Source organism: Poecilia formosa, unplaced genomic scaffold (genome assembly GCF_000485575.1).
Source record: "Poecilia formosa unplaced genomic scaffold, Poecilia_formosa-5.1.2 Scaffold236, whole genome shotgun sequence".
Taxonomy (NCBI): Eukaryota; Metazoa; Chordata; class Actinopteri; order Cyprinodontiformes; family Poeciliidae; genus Poecilia; species Poecilia formosa.
This window is the reverse complement of record NW_006800175.1, coordinates 37,082-59,465: the sequence shown is the minus strand read 5'-3', so window position 1 is coordinate 59,465 and position 22,384 is coordinate 37,082. Positions and strand designations below refer to the sequence as shown.

Here is a 22,384-nt window from a genome sequence, read left to right as displayed (position 1 = left end):
GTCTCTGTTCCTTGTCGGGTCCTCGTCATATGTCGTCTGTCAGTTCCTTGTGGTCCCTGTGTTGCCACTGTTGGACTTTATTTGGATTTACCATTAAAACCACCATTCATCTCATCTTCTGGGCTTACTTGCATCATTCCTCACCACCTCACACCACAAATCATGACATATATTTATTTTTATTTAGTTATTTATCAATTTTTTGTGTGTGTGTGTGTGTGTTGAAAATTTCTTAATGTGGGACCTGAGTATATAACAATAAAAGTATTGACAATAAAAATCCTTGAATAAATGAAATAAAGCCAAGATCGATTTACTCTCACTCTGTTACTGAGTGAGAGTAAATGGATAAATTAAGAAAAAAAAAATCACTTCCACCTAAAGTGGTTTCTGTCAATTTATGGGATGTTATTGATATTTTGTTAATGTAATGTAATTGTGAGCTACATCAGTTTCTACTTGAATTAATAACCTTTGGTAAAGTGGATGTCCCCCTCATTTCTGGCTCTCCTGAAAGTTAAGTCAAGATCTCTACACTTGGTGTCTACAACAAGACACACCAATACACTGTTAAATTCATCATCTAATAAACTAAGGCTCATTCTAGTTTAATGAGAGTTGTGGCTTATTATACTGGCTCCTATAGAAAGACTTAAATGGTAAATGGACTGAGCTTAGTGCTTTTCCAATCATTTTGACCACTCAAAGCACTTTACACTAGAGTCACATTCATTCATTTGCACTCGCATTCATGCAATACACAGATCAGACATGTGACAGGAGAAACCTGAAATAAAACCTACCACCTTCCGATCACAAAACAAGTACTTTACCCACAGAACCACAGTCACTTAACATTCTAGTGCATTTTAACCTAAACAATATGAGGACAACACAACTAACACCCTGTTGAATCTCTCCTCCTGCCTTCAAATGTTTTCTCTTGTCAAAGAAAGTCCTGAACCCCACCTTAATGTAAATAGATGAACTTCATAAAGAATTACCGTAACTGCTGTAAGCCCTTCAGGTGGAGATCAAATGGACAAAAAACATATTTAAAACTACAAAAAATGTAAAACTGAATGGTAGTTTAAAATTCAAATGAGACATTTATTGTGTTTACTGTTTATTTGGAACTAGAAATGCACAATGACCTGTTGGAAGGATGAAGTGGGTGTCCCTCTCATTTCTGGCTCTTCTGAAAGATGAGTATAGAAAAATAGTGTAGAAAGACTACCTGCAATACATAGAAATCTTGCCAGTATGAAGGTTTTATCTGATCTTGACTGTACACTATTTAATCAAAGAGTAACTTACCAGAGCTTGCCAAGGCCAAGGAGCCTGTCCATAGTTATAGGTTGTTTCACTCCCTGCTTGGATGTGTTCAATTGCAAACAAGCAAAGATGAGGTTTCCCCTGGACAGTCAGGTTTTTAATTTCAGTTTGGGGATTTATGGGCAACATTAACCAACTGGCCACAAGTCATCTTTGTGGGAGGCATCAATACTAAATTTTAAGATGGAGAAATAGCTACGTGTTATTCACTAAAACCACAATGCTGGAAAGAACAAATGATTTTATAGAGCATTACTTACCATCACATATCACTGTTCCACTCAAAATCAAACAAGAATGCATTTTCCTTCTCTTCTCTGTCTCTTGTTCCATTCATATTTTGAGATCAACTCCCCCTAGTGCTCAGCAACAAAAGATTCCTTTTTGATTGGTGCACAAATCACTAATTTCCAAAACAGATACAAAATAAATAAAGATGGAACTTTTAAAACGGTGAGAAAAATATATTTTTTCAATATCAATGCAATGTTGAAGCAGTAAACCTGGGGAATCAATTTTAATATAGCTTTAAAGTCACTGATCCATTGAGCCTTCAGACAAGGCTTGTCACTTCCAGATAAAATAAACTGAATAGCCAGAACTAAGTCTGGCTCTTCATTTTGGACATGCTTATGCTATGATCAGTTAGTCCTTCACTTGCCAACATCTGCGGGTGAAATAGCGAGTCAGCAGAAAAAATACTAAAAATGATCAATGCTTACTTTGACTCAAATAGAATGTACAAAAAAAGTCATTTCCTGTCATAACTTAAAACTTATCCGATAATTTTATCTGATAATTTGGCCAACAAATTGGCCAACCTCTGTGATTAATTAAAATACTTTGCTTAATTTTAACCAACCAAAGTAGCAGCAAAGCATTGGGATGGATAAATACTGCTGCTCCATCATTGCATCATTGGTTTCCACTTAGGAGTGGACGATGTAGCCAAAAAATGATATCAGAATATATTTTTGGAATACCTCCATAAAGACATCACAGACGATATTCCACGTTTTTGTTTTTTCTTTTCTTTTTTGGGGGGGAGGGGCATATATATACTGTTCATTATAAAGTCATTTCAATCTGTAGTGACTCACAGAGAGAGAGAAACAGCAGTTAGACAATTTTATTATACCGAGAATTTGGTGCTCGGACACTGGCAGAAGACGTGTGTGCTGAGACTCGCTGGATGATCGGCTTGAACGAAGCTCAGGTAGGTCTTCCCCAGGGCCCGGTCACTGGTGGTGGAGCGGAGCTGGAAGAGAGGAGTCTTGTGTTGCACACTTAATAATTAGTCAGTGTGGTTTTGCGCAGGTTCTCTTATTTTGATGAACTCTGTTGAGACAGTGAGCACCTTCGCTGACCAGCCGTTACTGCGCTTAATTGCCGTTGGCTCGCTGAGTCAGGAACGTCACTGTGCTCTATGTGCCCACTGGTGGCGAACCGTTGTAACTGCAGTACAGCGCATCTCAGCAAGAGAAGTGCAGCACGAGAAAAATAGAAGCAAGTAAAGTAATTATTTCTGATGTCCATTCTGTCACACTTGATGGGACCTGGAGGCGCCCAGGAGGCTGATGGTGGAGACGGGGAGGAGGTGGGTTGAAGCACAGCTGAATCTGGTGGATCTGAGGTTGCTTCGCCTTTTAAAGGAGCTCTTGCAGGGTGACTGGATCGAGGTGGAGCTGTAGCTTGTCCTGGTTGGCTGGGGTGAAGGCATGGTGATATGTGATGCCGGTTTAAGGTAAAGAGTCTTAAAGGTTGAATTTACGCCTAGGGCTTCATATACATACACAAAATATACAAAATCTCACAATGTTTGATGCATCAAAGAAAATACAAAATAGATAAATAGAAATGTAAACTAATAACAGTCTGAAATCAACTGCCAATAGTAAGTAGAAATACTTAAACATACAAATTAAACAATTTGTGATGGTTCAACAGGACATTAGTTTTACAAGATGTTAAAAAGCGTTTGCCCCCCCATGTTTTTTTTAACGCAAACATCATGTGTAAAACTAAGATTCTTGCTTAATATTTTTAAAAGAAAATATTCCTTTTAAAAATGCTGAACACCAAAAACCCTGCAAACAGTGAAAGCTGGTGTTCACTTCCTAATGACCAGAAACTTTGTTCATTTGCATTTCTTTACACAGTCATTTCCAATGAAGTAATGACTGACTGGCATTGTTTTGATTTTTAGCTTCATGACGCCCCCTTACCTCCCTGCATGCAGCGCCATCTCTTTACCAACAATGAGCAGAGTTTGTTTAATATTTTCTTAAAGGAATATCTGCTTCAGGACATGGAGCAATAAGCACCTTCAGCTCTCACCTCCACTGATTTATTTGAATCAGTGGAGGTGAGTTGATTCGCATCTGCTAGCTGCAGCTAGCAGATGTGACTAGCTGCAGCTAGCTGGCTTTATCTCTGTTTCTTTGTTGTATCCTTGTCGCAGATAGCTAATAACTCTGAAATTTAGTCCAGTCCAGACTGTAAACCAGCTGACCAGCTTCTTCTTTGTTTTTATGGTGGATCAGCCATGTTTGCCTTCACCTTTACAACTTTAATATAGCTACAAAGGTATGGCGGGGTGACCCATTTACATCATGAAGTTAGACGACTGTCCTATGCTCAACCCAAGGATCCCAACCATGCTACAGTAGACTTGGAGAACCGACAGAGATCCCGGAGTGGTAAGAAACTTCGTAGTTTCTTATCACTCCAGGAGGGAGCGGCTGAGTTTACGGAGGACAGTCAGCCGTTTAACTTTGTTCTGTTCTAAAAAAGGATCTCGCCACACCAGGACGAGACTCTTAACCAAGGATATCAAAGCTTTCTGCTGCCGAGATCATTTTAACATCTGGGTATGAGTGGAATTGCATCCCAAAACCTCACATATTTAGTCCGATAACACAGTATGGAGAGATAAGTCAGGGAAGTTGGGTGTGATTTTTAATCTCTTATTTTACAATTATAATTTCACTATTAGTAGAAGCTATATGTCAATTGTCCCCTGCTAAAGCTTGCTAATAAAATATTAAAATTCTGATTAGTGTTGTGGACAGTTAAATTAATTGAGTCAAGTCTTGAGTTAATTCTTCTGATTAAAGTAAAATCAATGGTCATGATTCTAGAAATTGGGGTGCTTCGGACGTTTCTTTGGTGTCTATAAAATAATGACCTTGGGACTTAAGCCGAGTCTCTAAAATCTATCCAGACTGCACGCTGTTGAAAGAGAGAGGGCCACCGTTAACAGGAGCAGTTTTTGGAACTAAGCAGTTGCAGGGCTACTCAGCTGACTGTTACATTAACTGAAAAAGGTCGTAGCTTCTGAACCGGAGGTAGTCAGAGTCTGGACGCAGCTCTCTTGCCGCAAGCTTAAACAGATTGTCCTCTATATACTCAGCTGGAGTTACTCAGGAGTTGGAGGCATTCCGGACCCGTTAGATGGAGAGCTGGTCAGTAGTCAGTCAGTGAGGAAGTAAGCTTATCTGGCTATTGTGCAATAACAGGCTGTGCAGCATTAACAAAAAACCCTCCAGTAAGTAAATATTTAAAGCAAAAGACATGCAACACATTTTATTTACTTTCACTGCTCAATAGGAAGAAACACATTGACAATAAACAGTTTGTTAACAGTTCGTTATTTCATAACTTTGGCTGAATCCTGATAAACTGCTTTGTTATGCCTTGGAAATCAAAACTAGTAAAACTGCTACATTGCTTTCATAGACTTAGCTCCTTTTTCTGTCGAAGGTAGCCAATATTTCAATTATATTTAGCTCTCTAACTCTTACTTTAATAAGAAGAGTTTGAAACGGGAGGTAGCGGCTGAGCATTACCACTAGCCGACAGCTCTGTATGGGAGCCGAGAGCAGAGGGGCAAACAAAATAAAGTATGCCTTTATTCCTTACCATCTTCAGCGTAGAGCCTTTAAAACCACAAAATAAAATCTGAATATTTTTCTAGAAAACTCTGGTGCTGACCTTTAAATTTAAGCTATGATACTTCCCAAATATTCAATTTCTACATATTTACAGGTTCTCAGCCATCCAGGACATGAAAAACCCCATCAAAAATAAAAGTTTAAAGCAACTTAAGTTATAATTTAAATGACATGTAACTTGTATTGAGAACCACTGCAATAAATCAATATTTATGAGGAATTTTATTAAGTGGAGTTACTTATTACAACTTGTTTTTATTTAGAGCCTTAAGTTTTTGTAAAGGTGTAGCAGAGATTAGATGAATCAAAGTCATATCTAAACAACATTTGAATCTTAGTTTGACTTTTATGGGTCTCAGCAGGTTGTTTACTGAGAAAAACACTTTGGTTATTCATTGCTACTTACTAGTCATTTTTGATGGTGCAGCTTGAACACAATAAAAACATTTCAAACCACATTTTACTGTAACTTTGCTGACCCCTCCAAAATTGCTCTTAAAAAATTTACCTGTTGGGCTGCTGTGGTGGCGCAGGGGCAAAGTACGACCCATATGTTGAGGCCCTAGTCCTCATGGTGGTGGTCACAGGCTCGATTCCTGGCCTGGCAACATTTGCTGCATGTCTTGCCCTCTTTCCTGTCAAACTACTTTCAAATAAAGGCCACTAGAGCCAACAAAACCTTTAAAATGTTATTTTACCTGTTTATGGCCCCCCCCCAATAATGAGATGGGATTTACGCCCTTGGTCTTTACTAATTTGTAAAATTTGTAAAGCTGATTAGATCATGCACATAAGGGAAATATGGCCTGTATTTGTGTGGTCTAGGTTTGTGCTATTTTATTGCGACATGCACATGGCACGCGTAATGTGTTGGGAAAGTGGTTGTACAGTGATGGTATTGTGCATACCCTGTGATAATATCCTGCAGGTGCCCCTGTTTGAAACAAATTAAACTTTGTCTACAGTTTAAGGCAGATAAAAAGGGATATGTTATCTGTAATCAGTCCTTCAGTTTCTTTTAGTAAAATGGGATATTTAAATTCTCTTTAAACTCATTCTCACCTTACCTCTGAAACACGCCACAGAGCCAAACATCAAAAGTACTGTATGAGCCAAGGTAAAAGGAAGTTCAATTTATCTAACACTAATATTCATATATTTTCTCCATCAATTTTGAGACTTTGTAAAATAATTCCATATTGACAAATCTTACATGTAAAGTTATAAGATTACCATTGAACTTCTTTGTGTTGAAATCTGTTAGCCAGTCACCTAGCCTTTGGCTAAGTGGCTAAGTGTATGCCCAATCAAAGTCATCATTACTGAATTTAGGACCAACCAGAAAGTTGTGTAATAGCAAAATTAATATCAAATGCAAAAGAATGTGGGAGACCTCAAGGTGTATTCCTCTGCATAATTAATTTGATAGTTGTAAATATCAAAATATAAAATCCACAAATACAAATTGACTAACTTCAATTTTTTCAGATTTTCCTCTGAAATTGAAAAACATTCTAAAGAAAACAGTGCACATATACAGCGCTGGAAAACATTATAAGACAACTGCACTGAACCCCATTGAAAACTTCATGGTTATTTCACCCAATTTTGATTTCTGTACTATTCCTGAGTTAAAACAATAGCATCATTGTTTCTAAATGAGTATGAACTTGTTTTCTTTGCATTATTTGAGGTCTGAAAGCACTACATCTTTTTTGTTATTTTGACCATTTTTTGTTCATAGAATATAAGAACAATGTTCCTTTTTCTCAAATATATACCTATTAAAAGTAAAACCAGATACTTCAAGTATGTGTGTATATCCACATCCTTGAACTATGTGTATATACACTATTTAACATTTTCTACAAATTCAGAGGACAGTCTGGAGAGTCATGGAAAAGCCATTGTTTTTTTTTTAATACCAGTGGGCACCCAGAAAATTAGGGATGGAAAAAAAACATCTACAGGAAGAAAGATGGGGACCAGTTGCAGCAGAGCAACATCATTCATCCCTACACTTCAGAGGACTTCATCCCACAGCCCCTCTTCTCCACCACTGTCTTGTCCATTTCAACACATCAGGTGAGGAATGAGCTACGGAAGATCACGGTGCGAAAGGCTACAAGTCCAGATGGCATCAGCCTCAGGCTCCTGAAGTGCTGCACACATCAAATGTGGCATCCTGGGATACATGTTCAACCAGAGCCTGAAGCTGGGGAAAGTAGTTCATTAGTAGCTCCTATGTGGTACTGCTAGCAAAGACCAAACATCTAATGGACTTCAGCCAGTGGCTTGTAGCTGCAGACTCTTCCTCTTCAGCAGGTACAATCTGTTCTTACCCTTTCTATAAAAAATATCAATGTTGTGAGTCCACTCCAGTTTACTGTCCAGGTAGACATCCAGGTATTTAAAAAAGCCTGCTATCTCAATACCCGCTCCCTGGATGTTCACTGATGTCACTGAGGTGGTAGATTTCACCTGCAGAAATCCACCACCAGCTCCTTGGGTTTAGCAATGTTGATCAGAGGACTGGTACCAGTCCACAAAATCCTGAGTCCACTCTCTGTACTCTGAGTCGTCCTCACCTGTGATGAGGCCGACTATGGTAGAGTCATCAGAGAACTTCTGAAAGTGGCAGCGTGGGACGTTGATAGAGAAGTCTGCAGTGTAGAGTGTAAAGAGGTGTCAGCACAGAAATTCACAGTCACATAGAAAATGTTTTGGGGTAGATTCCTTTATACGTGTTATAATGTATCTGGAATTTAAATGAGAAAAAGACAGTTTTAATCTACATAAGATAAAAAGAACAAAAGCTATTACGAGTTAATGCCTCAAAATTGAAAATATATGTCATTTAAGTACAAAGCTGACATGAAACAAAAACAGCTTAGTGTTTTAATGAAAAAAGTAAAATGCCCATGAAATGAAGCAGAAGCATCCCTTTGTCACTGAGATACATCTGACTGATCTCAGAACAAACTTCTAGATACGTTTGTTCTTTCTTGATAAGCAGTGATCATAAGCAGTCTACTCACTGCTTATGATCGCATAAGCAGTGAGTAGACTGTGGTTAGCTGGCCTTTCAGCTGGGAGCTAATCACAAACATTTTACTCTACCAATTAGGTGTATTTAGAAACAGTAAACATGTAAGTAAAGCGCTAATGAGCCCACTGGGTTTAGACTCTCTGCCCTCTCTTTCTGTCCACAAGCAGGATAAACTGAAGTCCTAATTTGACAGATAAATATGAACTGCTGAAGTGTGACATTAAAACTTGAGAGAACAGACTCAGCTGGCCTGTTGTTGCTGTTGCTTGAATGATCTCGCCTCTTCACTGCTGACCTAATTTAGCGATCATACAACGGGAAAGATGAAGCAAAAATCTGTTCACACACTTGAATCAACACTCAGATGTTTGGAACCTTTAGATAAATTGCCTGCACTAACCATTATTTTCACACATGAATGATGGAGGATTTGGATAGCATATCAAGCAGAAAAATCATCAGCCAGCATTAAACAGTTTTTGTTAAGTACTGTTGACTCCAAGAAAGGCTGTTAGAAAAAATGGGTTTGTGGAATTGATTGGTAGAAAAAAGCTTATGTTAGAAAAACTTATTGCAAAATGTTAAGTAGCGCAAACCTAATTGGTTATTAAAATGTACTCAACATTCCCTGTAGCATAATGGCATCAAAATGAAATAAAAAATGGCAAAAATTAAACAATTCAAACAAACTTTAGCATACATAAAACAGGTGTAAGAGCAACCATACAAAACAAATTAACACAAAATAAAATAAAATCATCAACTCCTGTAATGTCAAAAGCCAGAGCAAAGAGGCGAGTTTTAAGACGTGATAAAAAAAACAGACATGGAAGAAGCCTGTCTAATTTGCAGTTACGGTTCATTCCACAATTTAGGAGATCCAATCAAAAAGGTACATTGTCCTACATTGTAGGCTTTGGTAGGGAGGAGCAGCTTATCTGTAGCCATAGATGTGGGTAGCAACTAGCTACATTTATAGTTACTTTTCTCTGACATTATGATGAAGTATCACAAGTTTAAGTGTTATACAGTGGAAATAAATGGGATGTTTTTAATATGGAGCCAGGAGTGATGGGGAAGAAAGTGAGCCCAAAGCATTAGCCCTGAGGGACACCACAGAGAAAGAGCGGTTGATTAAAATACCTGGTTTCCAAGGCTCTAACACAGGAAGTTTGATCTGCCAGGTAAGATCTGTTATGCAGTTTCTCAGGATCTTTTTGTTCTAACTAATATGTTTGATTCCTGTTGAGTGAAGTATAGGAACTACATGCTCCTGTTCTGGGTTGCTGGATAAGTATAAGTACTCCATAATTTATAAGCTAGAAGGAGTTTCTCTGAATAATAATCTAAAAAGTATAATAAACGAGACTGACAGCAAAGAAATACATCGGGAAAAATAAGAACATGTAGCAAGTTTTGAGTATAAGCATTACAAGTTTTGAGAAGAAAGACATGAAGTCCTGCTTTCAAACTGAAAATGTGTGCTCTTGACTTAAGGCAGAAAACTTCCCCCATAGCAATCCAATTAGTATGTGGGGCATTGAAAAAATCAATAGTTCATCACAAGGATTGCCAGACACAGAACAATATCAGAGTTATTGTTATTGAGCATGCTTTTCAATGTTACCGCTGCCTACAGTCCTCAGACATCTGCAATGGCACCTTCAGTTGGTTCTTTTTCTATTTGTGCTCAGGCATGGGTTTGATGGCACTCATGCCTGACAGTTTGAGTTGTGTTGTTCATCGGCCTGGACTAGACAGAGTGAAATTACAACAGAAGCTCCTTAGTTGTGTTTCACACAGATTCTGGAACAGAAACTTCTTGGACTATTTCTTCCATGACTGCGTTGCCTGAGCCTGCAGTCCAGTGGCCTGCTTCACTCCCTGTGCCTGCTTGGCCTGGCAGCTGCTGTTCCTGTGAGAACCTACCTCGACGTTGGGCAAACTATGAAAATTAGGAAATTTTCACAGTTATGGACCTCAAGTTGACCCATTCGTACTTAGTCCTATTCCACACACGCAGACACATGCAGACGCACTCATGTCTAATGGCTAGAGTGGCCATTTCACCTAACATTGGTAAGAAGTCAGAGTAAAGGACAAGAACAGCACCCAAAATCCACAATGGCTGGGATTCAAACCCAGGACCATCTCTGTGTTAGCCAAAAGTGAGAACTGCTCCACCCAGCAGCCACAGCAAAACTACAAAGACACACAAAACTAGAGAAGGTCATTTCAAACCCAGCTAGAGAGGATGCCTTGCCATTTTAAAAAATCTTTAAGAAATTATGTATTCAACAAATGTGACAACTGCACATTTCTAAATCATTTGGTAAACAACTTAGATACATTTAAATCTATAGGATCTATTTCTCTATTTTCAGTTTAATCTTAGGATTTAGATTATTTAGTTTATTTTCATTTGCTTACATTCTAGTTGATTTATAATTAGAATTGCTGTTTCATTTTTGTTATGTAGAATAAGTTTTTGGCTAGTAATTCACTTAATTAATTAATTAATTTCCGTTTGGGACATGGGTGTTTCACAGCATAAGTAGGTAGGTTTTAGGTAGCTCATTATGTACATGGGTGGTCATATGGATTTTTTTTTACCAGTCATCAGTTGTCAGTCTACCAGTCAGTCAGTCAATCAGTCAGAGAACAGGTGCAGGAGAAGCAGCAGAATCCTGTGAAGCCTGCAACTTTTTTGCCTGAATACGGAATAAAGTAACAAAAAACTGTATTTTTGACTATTTTGATCTTTTTGAAACTCCATAAGCCAGTTGGTGACAAATAGTCACTACGAAATCATTTACCAAACTGCTACAAGGGAGAAAATATCAAAAGGTATAATTTTTTTTCCCAAGTTCACCATGGTGAATTATTTTGATGTAATACACAGGAGCTTTTTTAAGTGGATCTTAAGACGTGCATTTGGGCATGTGTGGTGGTGTATGTGTGCTTAAATAGATGTGAGTTCCCTTCTGCGTATACAGCTCATCTAATTCCTCATCATGTTTCATACAATAGAGGCTCGTGTCTTGTTCTATCATCTGGGCTTTGTGAAGGTTACTTACGCCTACGTACCTCCTAAACTTCATATCCCTTAGAAACAAACCTAATTAGTAGGAAGTGATGTTTGCAGTATGAGCTGTGCTGAGCTGTTGAGGGGGGTTAGAAAGCTGGCAAACAGATGCTGATTATCACATTATATTTTTACAATCATTAAAGGGGGAGGAGTAGGGTATGAATTGCTAACAGATAACATTGTGTATGCCAAAAGTCACTTTTTCAAATGGATTATATTCATACATGACCTCAAGGCTATTATTATTAAAAGTAGCAAAGAAACTTCAATAACTCGTAGGGTTTTACTATTCTTAAATGAATTGAAGACAAGTGAACAAACCAGGAGTTGCAAATTACCTTCAATGACAAAGCTTACAGATGCTTTCAAAAGTATTTATGGCTTATGCAGTTTAAACCTTTTCATATTTTGTCACATTGCAACCACAAACTGAATATATTTCATTTGAATTTATGTAAAAGACCACAGCATACTTTTCACACTACACTTTTCAGTTTTTTATTTGCAAAAAAATGTCTCGTATAATTGTATAATTGTCTTTATACTTCACAAGTGTAAACCACTCTGTGTTGATCTTTCACATACAATTCACATAAAATGGAAAAGTTCATATGTTTGCAAGCCATTGTAAGTGTTTGTGATCTTCACAAAGTCCAAGTGAGTTCCTTTTCTCTAGTCTAATTCTTGAAACTCTTGAAATCTGGGAGAGTTCACATATTTCATACTGATGGATTCTCTCCAGATGGAGATGGTGAGCCCACATGCCCCTCAGAGAAGAGCTAACAACTCATTGAAGAACTTCCATATTTTCTCCAGCGTCAACATAAAAACCACTGGATGACAAAAGGAACTGAACAAAAAACAAGCATCGGATAGGGTGCGGTTTGGCTTTTATATCTGTTCTGTTCCTTGCGATTCTGGGTGGGACGTGAGCAGCAGCAGCTTTGGTCAACTCTCTGATGATGTTTGCAGACACTCAGCAATTAAGAACCTCAAGGTTCTGGTTCTGATGGACTAAAATAAACCCGGATATTTCATTTTGCCTTATGGAAATTCCTTGCTTCATTATGGCAACAAAGTGCCATAATGAAAAAGGCTCAGATCAGCTGATTGTATCAATAAATTCCATTCTGGCACTTTGTTTTGTAAAATGTACAACCTTTTGGATTTTTGTAAGCAGTTAAAAATGTAAACCAATGGCCATGCATAAATTTTAGTATTTTTAATCCAAATGAAAAATAAAACTCACATTGCAGGCCAATATTATGTAGTTCCAGTGTTTCACACTGTCAATTGCAGCTCCATCAGAAGGTTGACCACACTTGCTCGGTTTTTGTCTTCTTTATCACTGTCCGCATTTTAGAGAGATGAGCTGCTAGCAGCGCTGCTAATTCACAGTCATTCTGCTGCAAAAGTTACCGCATGTATTGGTGGTGCGGCTCTGGATTAACCTTATACGTAAACTCCTCCATACTGAGCAGCACTCTGGCAGATGGCATGTCCACGGTCCACAGCTAAATCTTAAATGTTGTTTGTCCTTTTCAGTGATGTAGATCAATAGCCAATCAGTCAATGGGTCAGCTGTTAATCAAATGGTGTACGTTTTGGTGCCGTACGCTGCTCAGTGCTGCTAGTACTACTCCTGAACTAGGTAAACACATCTGAGAACAGCAGGGCTGAGCCGCGCCGGATTTGCTAATGGAAAACAAATCTAGCTAAAGAGGACCGAGAGATGGGCTAGTCAAAAGGCGCCTTATGATGCCAACGTCCCACCTAAGGGGAGCAGAGCTCCTCCTTCACCATCTTTGCACTGAGATGGGGTTTCTACTTTGCTTCATAACCTGAAATCCATGAACGCTATGTTTGAATGGATATGTAAAGGACATACAACTCTTTGTGTGAATAACAAGGTTCTGGTGACTGTCAGAGTAATAGTAGTAACATCCATGTAGGCAACATGCCCATCTTAGCTTGCAGATAAAAGCTAATTATGACAATTTGGTCTATACCGTTGCCAAACGTCCCATAAAAAATGGAATTATCTGAATTATCTGAATTTCGGAAAAAAAAGTACGCATCACGCATTGAGCTGAAACAGGATGCACTCTTGTCTCGTATTATTGTGAGAATCAAAAAATGTGTCAATGTCAATGTAGTTCTTAAATAATGGGACACTCCACATGCATCTTTACAGTAAATTAACTACTAGCCCTCTCCTGCTCTGTGACCAGTGATGCACAGAGCATCACTGTGACCAGAGTGTACAAACAAAACTACCTCTGTACCTGACCCACACAAGCACAACCACATCTTCAACACGGATCATGCATCATGTGCATGGTGCACAAAACCAGCACCACAAAAACAGAGGATCTGGTGTATAAAAGGACCAATGTGTGCAATGCAACACATGCACATACACGCACGCGCACACACTTATGTGCCTGAATATGCCTACTTTTATTAAAATTAAACTAAATAATAAAGAGAGGAAAGCAAAGCCTACCGCATGATCCATGGATGGGGGACAGAGATTCCCAGGTTTAGGTGGTAAGTCTTAGACTTCCATCCAGAGGAGAAGGTGAAACGACAATGTTTGGCATACATTATTTGCTTAATTTCCACTCTTTTTGGCAAACGTTTTGACAAGATTAACTGTTTAACTCTCCACTGGTCTTAGCTCAGGACAAGCTTGGCAGATGTCACAGTCGGTCATCGGAGAAGCAATGGGCGTGTCCCGCTCTTCAGTTTCAGAAACTATATTAAAAAAAAACACACAACTTGTTAGAACTGCGGGAGGGTTAGAAATAGGCTTATTAATTTTTTGTGACTGCATTGTCACATTAAGCTAACAGAAAGAGTGCCAAAGTGCCAAATCAACAAAAATAAATTAACCAATAACATGTTTAGGAAGTACATGTTCCCACCTCCACAGATGCACACAGATGTGGGCTACGTACAGGATGGTTTAACACAAGAAATTTTTCCTCCACAATTCGGTTAATTGTAAAGATGGAAAATAATAAAAATATCCAATAACTGCTGACAATAGCACTTAACTAAAGTGGGACAAACAGGGTTTACTTTGTGTGTCAGGGCTGCAGCTGGTCAGAGTGAAGCGAGCTGACAGCGAACTTCAGCGCATCTGCATGAGGGCGTAGTGTGAGATGCTGCAAACTATAAGGGGCTTAAGCTAACATACAGGTGTGGTGCCAAACTATATCACTGAGAGAATGTGTTTGGCACAACAGACCCTGCTTTCCCTTGTAAGTAAGGAGGGAGTTAAGATATGCTCATGTACTCTTTGGAGATGAGATTTGTTATATCAAGATCTGTGGATTGCGTTGTGTTTGAGTGAGAATGTGTTTTATGATTTATGAGACTTATGGTGTGTTCTGTTAATATTATGTTACTCAGTATGGTGTGTCTTAGTTTTATTAGGGACATTGCTTTTATATTTACTCATGATATGCCACTCTGATGGTCACTTGGTTTTTCACCTGCTTTTTGTTCCAGCAGTATTTCAAGAAAAATCTACTCAATAAGGTAGAAAAAACAGCTTTCCTCTGCAAGAGCATTCTAATCATTGAACGCTTGGTCAACTTTTTGACCTTCTTCCCCTGTTACTCCTAAAGGCTTTGACTTCACTGTTTGGTTCTTGAGATTTAGGTGTTTGTGGACAACTGTCGGTATAGCATTTGTTTTTAGCTTGTAAATGTAACAATCACCTGTAGAGTCTGTCATTTTTTCTTGTACAAATTACTCAAAGTCTTCTGGAGAGAAATGTTGACAGCACAAATGTAGGTCCTTCAGAAGTTCTGTTCAGATCTCTCTCACTGTGTTCTTTTTTTCATGTGAGTTTTAAGTTACAGTCGACAGTGTGGAATTATTTACAATTACACCACTCAAATGCAATATGATAAAAAAACCCCAACTCAGATAAAGTTAACCTTCCTGTGTTTACTCTGTAGATTTCAGTACAGAACGGACCCATCTGCGTTAACAACCCAGCAGGTGAAAAAATGGCGACTTCCATGGGTTAAATATATAACAAAAGATATAACATTTTTGACATGATTATGAGTTTTGGCGTATCACAAACGGCAATTTTTTGTTAATAGAAAAACTACAGCAAATTTAGACCAATATGTTAAATGAATCTTGGATCCCTTCAAAATTAATGGAAATCTGATGCATTTGGTTGACGTTTGTAGTGTCATATGAAAGTTTTACCTATTAAGTTAGAACTGAGTGTAAATTTAGAAAAATGTCAGAAAACATGATTTATTTTTTGCAATGAGCTATTCTGTGACAGTTAAAAAAGGAAAACCAGTTTTAGAAAAGGCCTAAAATAACAAACCTGTAAGAGTAAATAGGTGTTGTATGTACTTTCTGGTGTCACAGTAGCTTTAACACAACCTTTTTACTTTATGCCTAACTATGCAATACCCTTTAAAAAGAAACTTCTCTTTAAATGCAAGAATATCAGTGCTGTTATAACCAAACACACACACACACACACACACACACAAACAAACAGAAGCCTTGTATAAGTCATAAACAGATGGAATTTACAAACGCTCCAATCGGGAAGAATTTGGCCAGTCCTGTGCTGTTTCTTGTTAAAAGTAAATAGCATCAGTGGGACCTAGAGGTGAAATTCCACTATATCATGGTTGAGAGCTCATTAAAAATGGATATGAGTGGTTGACTAACAGTGGCTCCCAGGCTAGAAACTGTCAATGGACCCGCCACTTTCCTTCCATGTTGTAAAATATTCAAGCTGATGTGACACAGCGGGCACGTTGGTGCCAGACATTCACCATGATTTATGCTTCTCATTTCCAGCAGAGAACATTTTAAGCGAAAACAGAGGGAATTTGGCAGTTTTATACCAAGGCACTGCAAAAGAAAAAGTAGAACATTGTCTACTAAAAGAGATTCTCAGCACTGGTAGCATAAAGAGAAAGATGGCTGTATGGGGCAAGAAAGCAAAACACCAAGAGGATAATATGGAGCCATCTGTGTTGAATGTTCTGCAACACAACAAACATGACAAAATACTATACGGTGAACAGAATTTACAGCAGTCATCATTGTGATCACAATGCTGCTGTTGTCTAATCACTAAAACTAGGAAACATTTTTCAAAAATTCATGGGTTTGGGTTTCAGAATTTTTTTATAAAACAAGATGCATGTGTGATTCATGAAATGCATGTATTTTCACAATGAACTAAAAGTGGTAGCTAGGAACTAAAGCTAGTCTGTTCCAGAATCACCAAACCTAGGTGATGAAGCTGTTCTCCACAGTCTCCATTAACCTGGGTTATGTGAGTTATATTTCTGTTTGCTGCTTGCAAATATGGCACATTCGCGGACTTATTAAAAGAAATCAAACTTCTATGATTTGGTTGAAACAGTTTCCAGTTACCGGACTCACCAGACTTCTGGAATCAATGTCTGGTGGCGCTCGCAGCTCAGCACCGCTCCGCCATGTGGTGATGTGGGGTGATGACCTTGGTGCCATCGGCAATGCTGTCATACATTCTGCCCATCTACAGTAGGCAGTGCATTTGGCATGCCTTCCAAAATCACATTTGGTCCCCTTCAGCATAAGTCCAGGTGTTAGAAGTTTGGCTGAAACCTGACCTTCCAAACAGGAATGACTGTCGATGGCAAAAACCTGCCGAGGATTTCCTGTTGGCCTGTGTTTCCCAACCCTGGTCCTCAAGGCACACTGCCCTGTGTGTTTTAGATGTTACCTTGCTTCAGCCCAGGTGATTTCAGTTGACAGGTGTTTGCTGAACTGCAGTCGGCTGAATCAGGCAGAGATCAAGAAACATCTCTTGATGCAGGACAGTGTGCCTTGAGGACCAGGACTGGAAAACACTGCAGTAGGCTTCGGAACTCTGTAATCAAGAATGGTTATAGAGTGTTAAGCCTCTTCTCCATAGTTAAGTGTCACCCTTTTAGTAACTGGTTGGTCTTGAACCTTTTGATTCTTTGAGCCGGCTCTTTGAAGTGAACTATGGGACTTGGCTCCTCACTGAGAGCCATTCTTCGTTATAAGGGAGGGCCTACAAACACAGTAGTGCAGGAGCGAGAGACAGAAGACAGACAGAGAGAGAGAGAGAGAGAGAGAGAGAGAGAGAGAGAGAGACGTCTCCCCACTTTTTTCCCTTTGAATGCTCTGCTCATGACGCAAATTTGTTTTTATTTTTATGGGAGCCTTGTGGCCAATCACATGTAAGGATTAAGAGTCATACCATTATGTGAAAACAGAGAGGGGGACAGACGCAACAGTCAGGTGAGTCCATCTCCTCTGTAAATAGACAGTGGTGAGGAGAGTGCATTGCAAAAACCGTAAATACAAGTGATAACTGTAAGAGAAACAGCGTCTGGCTAAAGATTAAAGATATTTTACAATAATAAATTATTATGGATCCTTTCGGTAGATTTGTTGGTTTGAGGCAAGCCACAAGAGCCTGTTCGGTCAAAAGAGCCGAAATCCTCATTACTAACCCTAAGCCCTCTACCTCTTTGACTGCTGCAATACATTGCAAGCAGGCAGAGCCTAACATACATACATAACATTCCAACATTTTATTCTCTGTAAAAATGATTTTTATAGTCTGGTTTAGGGTTTTACACTAGACATAAAAATCTGAAAATGTATAATTTTGGGCAAATTGGTACTGTTAATTTCAGGGCAATTAACTGTTGGCAATATTACAGTATTTTTCTATGAATTTCACAATTTATGAGATTTTCATAATACATTTCTGTGTTTTCTACATTTCATAACTGTAAAAATTACATGATATGTATGTTTCTTGAGTTATGGTAATATAATGTTATATGGTAATATGTTTTGGATGTTACAATCAAACTCTCCCAGCAACACTGAAAAACTCACTTTTATTGACTGGTTTTTACTCTTGACTAAAGAGTCAAGAGTAAATGTTTTACAATGTGACAATACTGCTGCTGCTGTTTTTTTTAATTATTATTATTTCTAATAACAGTTGACACAGAAATTTGATTTTCACTTTTTTATTGTTCATTGAGTCTCAGCAGAAGTTTTGTTTCAGTTCTGTCTGGTCTTATACTGTGTGCCAGGCTTTCAGGGCAGCACTGTGGAGAACCCTCTCATACCTTTTGGAGTCAACTGTTAAAGGGTAACAGTCAGCTAGACAGCTGATTAAAATATCCTTCCATCTTAAGCCTTAATCAGGAACCAGTGCCCTTTTCTGGTTTCCTCAATGTCTACTCATTTAGCCACTGCACCAGCAAATAATTTGCATATCAGTCAAAGCTCAGGCTGACATTTAAAAAGCTTGTAAAAGCAATGGTTGGAAGTCATAGACAATAAGCATTGAGCCAACATTGTCACATTAAAATAGGAATATTTTAAGATGACATGGCATATTAAATATCCTAACTTCATTTACACAACTTGAACAAAAAATGTAGTGTGTTTGAGTTATTAACTTTGTAGTGAGGTCTTTTTCCTATTTTCCAACCATGATATTCTGCTTGTTTGCCTCTGGATGGTTGAAACAACATGATGCCACACTTTGTCACTGAATTCAGATTTATTGCTTTCATAATGCCTTTATTTTGTTTGTGTCATTTCTTCTAAAGCTTTCACTTTTCAACCTTCTTGTCTCTTGTTTGGCACCTGGGGAGAATGTGTTTGCCTTTTTAAACACCAATAAAAAGGCAGACATGACCTATGCAAGTAAAAATGAAATAGACTAAAAAAGATTCTACCTGAAAGGTGGAAAAAGTCCTTTAACAAAGAGTCTTAGTTTCCTTGCTGCTTATATAGGTCTACAGATTGATTACACAACTGTGTAAAGTAAAATCCTAGTGCATTGTAGTTTATAAGGTATAGCTAAGACCATTTCTACACCAATAGGTATTGGTGTAGAAATGCACACACAAAAGTCTGTGGCATATGATTTTTTAGGACTTTTGCATTTTTTTGCCACATAGACAACAGTATGTTAACAATTGCTCCTCGGTTGCTGCAGGACTATTAATGATGCTTATAGAATTATTTAGACGTCCTGAAACGCTCCAACAACGACAAAGGATTTAAGCTGGATGTGTCAAAACTTCACAGTAACTTTGAAGGTAAGTTAATAAATCGTTTGTATTCACCATAATGCCACGTCTGGCGGAGCTAACAGGGACAATCTTACAAAGATGCTAAGTAAACGTTAAGTGTGTTGATTATCTGTGCAGTGTGGGATCTATCTGTCTATGCTATATAGATATAGATCTATATGAATATATATAGATTTATATATATATTTGTGAAACCTTCTAATTGATTTGTGAATTTTGTAAAATGTCAATGATAAATTTCAGAAGGTTTATTGCATCTGGAACGCATCAGATCTGAATTATCAAATTGGCATTATTTGTTATTTTAACTTTCCATTTTCTTTCTTTTTTTCATCTTTATTATAGTTGGAGTTGGGCAGGAGTTCTGTTCGGTGGCTTTCTGGAGCCACCAAACCAGAGGGAGGGATTGGCTGAACTAATGCTGCCAACAACTTTTCTTCTGCTATTAAGTTTTTTGCTTTTCTTTTTATAGAAAGTATTCCTATCCGTTGCTCTGCTTCCATTTTGTACATTTGCTCTATTTTTTATTTTTACCTTAATACTTACCTGGTCAGTTGAGGTGGCAGTGTGCATCCTCTTGATTACTGGCAAATGTCAGAACCACATGGACTGAGCTGGTTACTTCAGATCAATCTGAGTCTTTATTTCTCATTAAAATGATTTCTTGTAATTTTAAGACATTGTTATAAAATTGCATCTTTATTCTGCTGTAACAATGTCTGCATTCTTGTAATTAAAAATTTTTGTAGCCGGGCCATAATGCTCCCTTATACAACTCACAGAAGAGATGACTAAAATAAATGCACTTTTTGAAAGTATTTTCTGTAATTTTATTATAGAAATTGAGGACAGGAGGAAAATCAAATCTGGTATTGAAAAAAAATATTGTAAGTCATATCATCCAGTCTTATTCAGTATACTGAATTATATGATTAACTACATGTTACTTAATATTCACATTTCTTTGCTGGTTTGTTTAAAAGTGTTGCATTTTAATCTCACTTGAATTCCTGATCTACATGCAAATACTTGATATAATGTAAACACAGAGAAAAGGTGGAAAAAAGGTTTGTGAAATGCAGAGTATTACAAATGAGATTCAATTTTATTGTAAGTACAAACAGTATAACAAAATGAACAGTGATTATTAAAACACTTCCTAGCAGTGTACTCAGACATCAGACTTCTTTGCCTTTACTGGTGATGAAAACTCGTAACTCTGGAGGAAAGGAAGACCAGTTCAGGATGACTGCAGTGTCAGGGAAGCCATTAAAATCTGCAGGTAGATTTTTGCATATTTGGTCTTCTGGTTTCCAGATCCTAATTTAGCCAAGTACTGTAAATAAAAAGTTAGTCCATGCTGTGATGATCTGGCAGACTGAGGACTGATGGACGTCGTCAGCTGGTCAGCAGGTCCAGGTGCTTGGATCCAAGGGAAAAGTAATCGGCACAGCGACTCAATCATGGCTCAGAAACACATCACGAGGTGTTGCGATGCAAACCTGAAAAATTAAAAACAAAAAAGCCAATAAGCGTTCATCTTTAGCTACATGCATAATGTAATCAAAACTAATGAACCCTAAGCTCTTTTTTTAGAGTTTTGCTTAAAAATAAATTGACAATATCACAGGAAATTAAATGTTTAAGTGAAACAGTTCTAGTATCACAAAGAAACTGCAAAAAATATTTCAGAGGTGTTACAACACTGAAGTTACTGAGTAAGAGTGAACTGAAATACTACTGAGAAAATTCATGTTAAAATCTGAATATTCTTTTGAAAGCATGAAGCTGAAATTAATTTAAACTACTAGCAGACGCAGCACATTGCCTATTATCTGCACCAACAGTAATTCAATCTGTAGAGACTCACACGGAGAGAGAAAACAGCAGTTACACGGTTTATTGGACCAAGAATTTGGCGCCCGGACACCGGTAGAAGACGTTCAAGCTGAGAATCGCTGCGAGCTTGGATGATCGGCTCAGGGCGAAGCTCAGGGTAGTCTTCCCCCAGGCCCGGTCACTGGTGGTGGAGCACAGCCTGGAGAGGAAGGAACCTTGAGAGAAAGGAGCCTGCAGGGTGCGTGGAAGATGCCTTTCAGGATGAGGGTGGAGACGGGGAGGAGGTGGGTAGAAGCACGGCTGCAGCTGGTGAATACGTGGTTGATTGGCCTTTTGAAGGAGCTCTTGCAAGGTGATTGGCTGGAGCAGAGTGACGATCTGGTCCTGGTTGGCTGAGGTGTGGTAATGGATGATGCAGGAAGGCTGAAGAGAGTCTCCCAGGTTGAATTTACGCCTAGCCTTCATTACAAAAAATGATGCATAGAAGAGCCATTAGTTTATAAAAGTCGAGGCTAACCTAAATTTACCATTTTAATAATAAAAAGTAGCAGGAAGATGTAACTTCATAGCCTCATTTTCTAAGCAGAATCTCAGAGGAATAAAACAGCGAAAAAAGAAAAATTACGTCTGTGTAACAGAAGAACAGATTATAGCAGCCACGTGGAAAAATTCACTCTAAAGTGGATTATAATTATGAAACAAACAGCAAAGGTAAATGTCATATTTTTGGGATTTGGTAAACATATGATTCTTTATCATTTGTACCACTTGTTCCGTGGATTTTCTATGTGGATCGGTGACACTTAAATGACTGTAAAGCTAAGGTTTTGGACTTTAATTTGACCGGCTACCTGTGTGGTTTGGATTGTGTTGCCCGCTGTTGGTGGAACAGAAAAAACTAAATAATTTTCAGGCTGAAGCGTTGCTGCCCTCGGCTGTTCTTAAATTACTGTGCTCGGTATCGGAGGGGCGCTCCGACTGGATG

General features: G+C 38.3%; 1 long non-coding RNA gene across 1 annotated transcript in view; it reads left to right on the top strand.

The window, feature by feature from the left end:
• The first annotated feature begins 9,964 nt into the window (after positions 1–9,964).
• Positions 9,965–22,384, top strand: part of LOC107838284 (uncharacterized) — a 16,602-nt gene continuing 4,182 nt past the window's right edge. Inside the window, exons 1-2 of the long non-coding RNA XR_001664344.1 lie at positions 9,965–9,975; positions 18,901–18,903. This is a non-coding gene — a long non-coding RNA (uncharacterized LOC107838284). The remainder of the gene's footprint in view (positions 9,976–18,900; positions 18,904–22,384) is intronic.